General features: G+C 35.7%; 1 pseudogene; it reads right to left on the bottom strand.

The window, feature by feature from the left end:
* Positions 1-1,134: 1,134 nt before the first annotated feature.
* The window catches only part of LOC101573586, a 24,774-nt pseudogene continuing 15,525 nt past the window's right edge, over positions 1,135-10,383 (bottom strand).

The following is a 10,383-nucleotide window of genomic DNA, read 5'->3' as shown; positions in this document are numbered from 1 at the left end:
AAAGGAAAACAGCTACTGAACAGATCTTTGCATAATGAAAACTTGGCAGCTTTGTTGCCACTGGACCTGACTTTTTCTTAGGCCTGACCAGGGAGAAGATAAAAACAGTAATGAGTCCTATGTGTGACATAGTTCTTTCTGCTAACAGAATCTAAGGAGTAAAAATTGAATGTAGATTATTAAAAATGTTTATGTACAAGACTTATTCATGTGAAGAGATCATATAAAATTTTCTTATATAAGAAATGAAACATACACTCTCCAAGACATAAATAAGAGATATGTTGTTTTGTACCTGAGAAATGCAAGCTTTGTTTGTCTCACTACGTACTGTTGCTTTGATCCATTATTATCAATTACCCCACACTCTGACTAAATTTATACTTTCATATGATGCTAATTGGGAAATACTCTTCCTTGTGAACACTACCACTTAGAACTAAGTTCCAGAAAGCACTATATAAAGGAACAGATATTTCTCTTTATATTTAACATTGTAATGCAAGTACATCTAATTTTATAGGTGTTGCCTTTGGACTTTATTCATTGATTTTTAATTTTATTTCAAATTAAGTAAATTTCTGTCCTTTCTCCTGTTTTCCTCCTTCCTCCAAGGTAAGCTGTGAAAATTAAAACTTTTCTCTTCCAAAGCCTCCATAAAACTTAGAAATACTACTCTAACAATCTCTCCCTTTCTTTCTTAAAGCAGGCCATACAGAAACCCCATGACCCAACTTGTCTGACAGTAGGTACGAGGCTCTCACCCCAGGAGGAGTCCTTCCCCATACCCTGGAGGAAGGGATGCTGCACGAAGAAGCCAAGAAGAATCTGAATGCACAGCTCTGCCGGTTTTCCTTATTAGTCTGCTGCATTAGGTCATAACTTTCTGTCCAAATGCATTCAACATACTTGTCTGCTCTTCATTCAGCCTAAGCATAAAAAGATGCTTTTATAGGTGTTTTGGTCTTAATTTCTTAATCTCCCATGTCATTTTCATTACATATGTTATATTTTTCTCTTATTAAAAAAACGAATTAAATAAATTTGCTTCATCATTTAGATGAATGGTGATCTATTCTGCGATATTAGGTCCCTTTAAGGCAACCTTCACACTTATTATAGCAATGAGGAAATTCATAAAAAATTATACTTTGCCTTATCAATCTGGACACCAACAGAGTATTTCAGATTCTTTTGCAAAGGAAGTTTCCAACACAGCCACTGCAGCATGCAGTAGACAAGGATTTCAAGGTCACTTCTTCTGGACAGGTTACCGTTCCAGTAACCATAAAGTTACTCCCTTATGGGCATCCAAGCTAGGAAAATCTATTCTCCCATTATGGCCCTTTCTATGATTTCCCTGATACTGCTCATGGTTCCTACTGGGACAATATTTGTAAAAAAAAAGTCCATAATCTTGAAAATAAACATGATTTGAACTTTCACAATACAAAAGTAGATTTTCTGTTTTTATGTCACCATGAACATATTTATTTTCATGTTTATATTCTAGTACATCCAGAATTTGGAGACATAGTTGGACAGATGACTTATTTTTTTTCATAATTTTATTGAAAAAAATAGCAGTGAGACAGTTTCAAATAAAATTGGTAGGACACATTCTTTTTTGCCACAATTTTATTCATAAACAAATAGCAATGAGAAAATTTCAAATCAAATCGGTAGGACAGTTTCAATAATTAACACACTGCATACATTCTTCTTAGTGGTTAATTCCTGTACAACATGCGGACTTGATAGCCTATTTACAAAATCCGTTAGAACAAATCATTCTAGGTTCTCATTAAGAGAACGTAACTATATATTTATCCTAACCACTTTGAATACACAGATAACGATGGACATTCATCTGCATACCCTCTTTTTGTTAAGTTCCGTTATTTGAATATTATACGTGTGTAAACTCAGCCAAATATTCTAAAAGAGTCCAGTATCCCATAATAGTATTGGGTCTTCCTTTTGACTGGTAATGTCAGAAATTGAGACCTGAGTCTCCCACAGCTCCACATAACAGCATGGCTTTATTTCTTGCAACTCGTTTTAATACTTTTCTTCTAGATGGTAAAGACCAAGGTAAAGCACGACGTATGCAACAAGGGTTGTAGCTTTTGGGTCTGATAAGGTCAGTGAAATCCCTCAGGATTTATCCTGAGATCCTATACTCAGATTGTAGAACATTTTCCAGTGTCAACCATGTGGATGAGTCACGGCCATTGCTTGGATAATGTGCTCTCTGTGAAAGCCTGAGAGAAAGTTTTCTCTCCATATGACTCTCTTTAGGCACACTCTACATCATCGATCACTTTCCTCTTTGGCCCCATAATCTCCTTGATCAGAAAATTTGGGACACTACCGAATTACATGACGTTACAGTACAAGTTCACATATGTCCTGAATCTTAATTGAACTTAGAAGGCCAAGGCCAAAAGGTTGGCTTTCCTTGCAGCCCTTCTTCTTCTGTAATTTTGGTCGGTAAACTTAGGTTGTTAACCATCCAGAAGACAAGCTTGTTGTTATTATGGAACATCTTAGGCTGTTAAGCTTAACCTAACTATCTGTCTGCATATCAAACATATTAGACACAATATGGGACAGGTATTTTTATCAAGTACTGATATCTTGAACTTTAAGTCAATACAGAATATGATTTTAAAAACATTTAAAAATTAGATTATATTTTAAAAATAGGCATAAAGAATTATATACTTCTTATGTTTGCACATAAGTCCGAAAATCTCACCATATACAACCTTGAAGCAGGACAGACCCACAATATTCCTTTTCCTGTCTCTTGCTTTCCTTCACCACCCCCTTCTTCTTGAACAACCATATACCTGAAAGACATCATAGTAGCAAAAGACATGTCATGACAAGAGCCCATATTCAGTAAACCAGATTGACGGGCACTCCAAGCATGAAAATACTAATACAAATTACCATCTGCAGTGCAGTAGCTTAGTTCACAGGTATCAGTATATATAGTTAATCAGGGTGAGAATCTTTCCAAATAATTGCTAGATTAAAAAATCTTCTGAAGATTCTCAGGATAGTTGCCTTGCTCATCTTCTACATATAACTATGGCTTGACGTTGTCATCTTTACTAGCTCTTCTCCTTTCCCTCTCATGATTAGTTAAGTCCTTCAGATGCTGCTTTCCTTTTGCTTGTATTATATCTTTCTATTTGTATTTCTTCTTTTGAGTTCTTATACTATGGAAACTATATGACATTTACACATGTGTGTCTTGTTTTTTTCTCTTATGAGTATATGTTCAAGTGGCATCCACTTCAATATAAAGGCTTCGAGTTTATCACTCTTAATAGCTGAATAGTACTCCATTGTGTAAAAATACCACATCTATTTCAACCATTCCTCAGGTGATGATCATCTTGGTTGTTTCGAAGATTTGGCTACCACAAATTGTGCTGTTATAAACATACACAAACATATATATCACTATGATATGATGTTTTCAGAATTTCTGGGAAAATTCCCAGTAGAGGAATAGCTGGCTGAAATGGAATTTCCAGTCCAACTTTTCTAAGGAGTCTCCATACTGATTTCCATAACGGTTGCACCAGTCTACACTCCCACCAGCAGTGGAGAAGGGTACCTTTTTCTCCACAGCCTCTCAAACATTTGTTCTTGGGTGATTTCTTTATGACAGCCATTCTCTCAGGGGTGAGATCATACTTCAATGTGGTTTTAATTTGCATTTCACGAATGGCTAGTGATGTGGAGAATTTTTTTCATATATTTATTTCCTTCTTTAATTTCTTCCGCTGAGAAGTGTGTGTTCATCTCGTATGCCCATTTCAGGATTGGGTCTTTAAATTTTGGGGCCCTAGAGTTTTTTAGTTCTTTATAAATTCTAGAGAGCAGACCTTTGAGGGAGTACCTATTTGTCATGATTTGTTCCAAATTTGTGGGTAGCCTTTTCACTTTGTTGGTAATTTCTTTTGACGTGAAAAAAACTTCTCAGTAAGAGCAGGTTCCAGTTGTTAATTCTTTCAACTGTTTCCCGTGCGATTTGATTTCTGTCCATGAATCCTTTGCCAACCCCTATGTCTTCAAGACTTCCGCCTACTTTCTCTTCCAGGAGATTTAGTATCTCTGCTTTAATGTTTAGATCATTAATCCATTTTGACTTTACTTTAGTGCATAGTGATAGACCTGGGTCAAGTTTGAGTTTTCAGCATGTTGAGAGCCAGTTTTTCCAGCACCATTTGTTGAAGAGGCTATCTTTCTTCCAGTGAGTATGTTTGGCCCCTTTGTCAAAGATAAGGTGGCTGAGTGCGTTTGTAGGGGCTTCAACATCTTCTAATCTATTCCATTGATCCTCAGGTCTATTTTGATGCCAGTACCATGCTGATTTTATCACAGTATCCTTGTGGTATAATATCAAGTCAGGAATTGTAATGCCTCCTCCTTTGTCTTTATTGCCCAAAATTGCCTTTGCTATTCTAGGTCATTCTGGTCCCAGATAAATTTCAAGAATGATTTCTCTAGGTCTGTGAGGTATGTCGGTGGTAGTCTGATAGGGATTGTATTAAATCTGTACAGCAATTTTGGGAGTATGGCCATCATCACAATGTTGGTTCTTCCTATACAGGAGCATGGAATAACTTACCATTTTCTGAAATCCTCTATGATCACTTTTTTCAGAGTAATGTAATTTTTCTTGAAAAGATCTTTGACATCTTAGTTAGATGCATTCCAAGTTATGTCATTTTCCTCGGTGCTATTGTAAAATGTATTGTTTCTATAATTTCCTTCTGAGTGTTTGTTGGTTGTGTACAGGAATGCTATTGAGTTTTGACTATTGACTTTATAATCTGATATGGTACTGAATTTCTGTATTAATTCTAGTAGCTTCCTGGGGAGTTTTTCTGGTTTTCCAAGTAAAGTATCATGTCATCTGCAAATAAAGGTAATTTAACTTCTTCTTTATCTATTCTTATTCCTTTTATTTCTTTCTCATGTCTAATGGTTGTAGCTAATGATTCCAGAACTATATGTAATAGGAGTGGTGATAGAGGACATCCTTGTCTTGTAACAGATCTAAGAGTAAAAGATTTCGGTTTCTTCCCATTTAGGATTATGTTAGCTGTTGGGTTTTCATAAATGGCTATTAGCAGATTGAATTAGAGGCCATCTGCTACAATTTTCTGTAGGACTTTGAACATGAATCAGTGTTGTACACTGTCAAAAGCCTTTTCTGCATCTATGGAGATGCTCCTGTGCTTTTTAATTTTCTCTCTATTGATATAGTGTATTACAGTCATAGATTTTCAAATATTGAACCATTCTTGTATCTCTGGGATGAATCCTAGCTGGTCATGGTGTATGATCTTCTTGATGATTTGCTGTATTCTATTTGATAGGATTTTATTGAGAATTTTGGCATCTATGTTCATGAGGAAGATAGGCCTGTAGTTCTCTTTCTTAGTTGCATCTTTCCCTGGCTTTGGTATCAGTATAATATTTGCCTCCAGGATTAATTTTGGGAGGATTGCTTCCTTTTCAATTTCATGGAAGAGTTTGAGGAGTATAGGGACTACTTCTTCTGTAAATGTCTTGTAGAATTCAGCTGTGAATCCATCAGGACCTGGACATTTCTTTGCCGGTAGGTTTTTAATTATATCTCGTATTTCATTGGCTCTTATTTGACTATTGAGAGTGTTTATATCATGTCGATTCAGTTGTGGTAATTTGTAACTTTCTAGGAATCTGTCCATTTCTTCTGTGTATTCTATTCTGTGAGAGTGAAGATTCTCAAAGTAGCTCTTGTTAATCTTCTGAATTTCCACTGAGTCTGTGGTAATTACACCCTTGTCATTCCTTATTGCTTGTATTTGAATTTTTTCTTTCCTCTTTTTAATGATGTTAGCTAGGGGCTTATCGATTTTATTAAATCTTTGGAAGCAGCAGCTTTTTGCTTTTTTAATTCTTTGAATTGTTTTCTTCGTCTCAATTGAATTAATTTTTGCTCTCATCTTTATGACATCCTTCCATCTTTAGGCTCTGGATTTGGTTTGCTCTTCCTTTTTTAGGTGGTAAAGGAGCAGCGTTAGAGTATGTATTTGTTCCCATTCTGTTTTCATAATGTGTGAGTTCACAGCTATGAATTTCCCTCTGAAAACTGCTCTCATCGTATCCCATAAATTATGATAATTTTGCTTGAGTTTCCATTGAATTGTAGATATTGTTGAATTTCTTGTTTAATTTCATCTGTGACCCATTGGTTGCTGAGTAGGGTGTCATTTAATTTCCATATATTTTAAGGTTTTTTTCTGATTTCCTTTGCCATTTATTTCCACGTTCATTGCATTGTAGTCAGATAATATGCATGGGAAAATTTCTGTTTTCTTGCATATACTTAAGCAATACCTATGGACCAGTATGTGGTTTAGTTTAGAAAATGACCGATGTGCAGCTGAGAAAAAACTTGCATTCAGCTGTGTTTGGGTAGAACACTCTGTGTATGTCCTCCAAGTCCATTTGTTTCAAGCTCTGGTTCAGTTCTGTTATTTCTTTGCTAAGTTTTTGTCTGGTTGACCTATCTTTTGGACATAAGGGTGTGTTAAGGTCTCCTGTTAAAATTGTGGTATTGAATATTAGATTTTTCATCTCCATTAATATTTCCTTTATATAGTTGGGTACTCCTGTGTTTGCTGCATACATATTTATGAGTGATACCTCTTTCTCTTGAATTTTTCCCTAACCAGTATAGAGTGGCCTTCTTTATTTCACTGGATCATTGTTGGTATGAAGTTGAGACTGTCTGAGAAGAGGATTGCTACCCCTGCTTTTTTCTGAGGAGCTGGGTCATATAGTATTGTATTCCATCCTTTGACTTTCAACCTATGTATATCTCTATGAGTTAAATGTGTTTCTTGTATACAGCATAGTGTTGGATTTTCTTTCTAACCCACTGTTCCAGTCTATTTCTCTTAATTGGTAAATTGATTCCATTTACATTGATGGTTGGAATTGAGCTGTATTGACTTACAGTTGCCATGTTATTTACCTGTTGTCGTTTACTCCTTTTTCTACTGTGTTGTATTGCTTTTCCTATTTATTTGGTTGCTTCTGATCTATTTTGTGCAGTTCTGATCATTTTGTTCCCTCTCAAGAACATTTTCAGTAGCCTGTGTAGGGTTGCATTTGTCATCACGAAATTCTTTAGCTGTTCTTTGTCAGGAAAGTATTTCACTTCTCCATGAAACTTATAGAGAGTTTTGCAAGGTATAGTAGTCTAGGCTGTAATTTGTTTTTATAGAGGACCTGAAATACTCTTCTCCAAGCTCTTCTTGCCTGCATGTTTTGTGAAGAGAAGTCGTCTGTAATTCCGGTGGGTTTTCCATTGAATGTGATCTGCTTCTTTTTTCTAGCGGCTTTCAATATATTATTCTTGTGCTGAATTTCTGGCATCTTGACTTTTATATGTCTCGGTGTGTTTTTCATTGCATTGAGGTTACTTGGCGTTCTGTGTGCTTCAGTTACCAGGACACTTTCAATAATAAACATATTGCATATATTTTTCCTAGTGTTTAATTGCTGTACAAGATGCACACTTGATATCCTATTTACAAACACCATTAGAACAAATCCCTCTCTTCATTAAGAGAATGTAACTATATATCTATCCTAACCACTTTGAATACACAGATACAAAATGGACATTCATCTGTATCCCCTTATTTTACTAAGTTCCATCATTTAAGTATTATAGGTGTGTAAACTCAGCAAAATGTTCTAAAAGATTTCAGTTGTTCATAATAGTATTGGGTCTTCTGCTTCACTGGCAGTGTCCGAAACTGTTGACCTGAGTCTCCTACAGCTCAACATAACACCATGGATTTACTTCTTATACTTTGTTTATATATATTTCTGCTGGATGGTTAACACCAAGGTAAAGCAGGACCTATGGAACAAGGGTTGTAGCTTTTGGGTCTGATAAGGTCAGGGAAAACCCATCAGGATTTATCCTGAGATCCAGTACCTCAGATTGTAGAACCTTTGTCAGTGTCAGCCATGTGGATTAGTCACGGCCATTGCTTGGCCAATGTGCTCCTTGTGGAAGGCTGACCCAATGTTTCCTCTTCATGTGACTCTCCTTAGACACAATCTACATCATCGATAACTTTCCTCTTTGGCCCTATAATCTCCTTAATTAGAAAATTGGGGACATTACCAAGTTACATGACGTTAGAGTACAAGTTCTTATATATCTTGAGACTTAATTGACCTTGGAAGGTTAGGGCCAAAATGTTGGTTTTCCTTGCAGCCCTCTTTTTTCCCTAATATTGGTCTGCAAACTTAGGTTGTTAACCATCCAGAAGACAAGCTTATTGTTATTACCATACAACCTAGGCTATTAAGCTTAACCTCACTCTCTGTCTGAATATCAAACTTCTTAGGCATAACATGGAACACGGATTTTTCATCAAGTATTGATACGTTGAACTTTAAGTCCCTATAGAATATGATGAAAAAACATTTAAAAATTAGAATATATTTTTAAAAATAGGCATGAAGAATTATATACTCATGTTTACACATAAGTCCAAGAATCTAACCATATACAACCTTGAAGCAGTTAGTCCCAGAATATTCCTTTTCTTATCTCTTGCCTTCATTGACCACCTCCTTCTTTTTGAACAATCATCTACCCAAGAGACAGCATGGCAGCACCTGGCATATCATGACAAGCAGCCCGTATTCAGAAGACCCAATTGACAGGCACTCCAAGCATGAAACTACTATTGCAGATTAGCATGTGCAGTGCAGTTGCTTATTTGACACATATCTGTATACATACTTAGGGTGAGAATCTTTCCAATTCACTGCTAGATTCCAAAATTTTTTGGAGATTCTCAGGTTTGTTGCCTTGCCCATCTTCTACATATAACTGGATGGCTTGACATTGTCTTGTTTCCTAGCTCTTAACCTTTCCCTCTCTTGATTAGTTAGGCCTTGGGATCCTGCCTTCCTTTTACATGTATTATACTTTTATATTTCTATTTCTTCTGTTGAGTTCTTATACTAGGCAAACTATATGATATTTACAAATGTGTGTCTGGTTTATTTCAGGTATGAGTATATCTTCAAGTGGCATCCACTTCAATATAAAGCAATGAGTTTATCATTCTTTTTTCCAATAATTTTATTGAGAAACACATAGCAATGAGACAATTTCAAAGCAAATTGATAGGACAATTTCAATAATTAACATATTGCATACATTTTTCCTAGTGTTCAATTGCTGTACAAGATGCACACTTGATATCCTATTTACAAACACCATTAGAACAAATCCCTCTATTCATTAAGGGAATGTATCTATATGTCTATCCTAACCAGTTTGAATACACAGGTACAAAACGGAAATTCATTTGTATACCCTTTTTTTGTAAAGTTCCATCACTTAAATATTATAGGTGGTTAAACTCAGCAAAATATTCTAAAAGAATTCAGCAGTCCATAATAGTATTGGGTCTTCCTCTTGACTGGCAATGTCAGAAATTGTTGACCTGAGTCCCCTACAGCTCAACATAACATCATGACTTTACTTTTTATACTTCGTTTATATACTTTTCTGCTGGATGGTTAAGACCAAGGTAAAACAGGAACTATGTAACAAGAGTTGTAGCTTTTGGGTCTGATAAGATCAGTGAAATCCCCTTAGGATTTATGCTGAGATCCTGTACCTCAGATTGTAGAACTTTTGTCATTGTCAGCCGTGTGGATGAGTCACGGCCATTGCTTGGCCAATGTGCCCTCTGTGAAAGCCTGAGAGAAGGTTTTCTCTCCATTTGACTCTCCTTGAGCACACTCTACATCTTCTGTCACTTTCCTCTTTGGCCCCATAATCTCCTTGATATGAAAATTTGTGACACTACCGAGTTACATGGCATTATAGTACAAGTTCTGATATGTGAATCTTAATTGAACTTGGAAGCCTAGGGCCAAAATGTTTTTTTAAAGATATGCATACAAGACTTATTTTTATATTTCTCAAAGAATACAGAATCGTGATTCCGAAAAAATCATTAGAAACAATACAAAATTTCACTAAACAAAGTGGTAGGAATTAAATAATTGTTGTTCTACTACATGATGCTATCTTCAAAGTTGTTTCTCGGGTTATGAGATATAAACGTGCAAGATTCATTTAAAGGAAAAATAAAATAAAATAATGATAAAATTTGTAAGAATTCAAAAGTAGAGAAGGAGGAGGAGGAGGAAAAAGAAGAAGAGGAAGAAGAAGAGGAAGAGGAAGAAGAAGAAGAAGAAGAAGAAGAAGAAGAAGAAGAAGAAGAAGAAGAAGAAGAAGGAGAAGGAGAAGGAGAAGGAGAA

Source organism: Octodon degus, unplaced genomic scaffold (genome assembly GCF_000260255.1).
Source record: "Octodon degus isolate 3935 unplaced genomic scaffold, OctDeg1.0 scaffold00041, whole genome shotgun sequence".
In the NCBI taxonomy this organism is placed as follows: domain Eukaryota; kingdom Metazoa; phylum Chordata; class Mammalia; order Rodentia; family Octodontidae; genus Octodon; species Octodon degus.
Note: the sequence above shows the minus strand (reverse complement) of the source record. Positions and strands in the feature narration are given on the sequence as shown.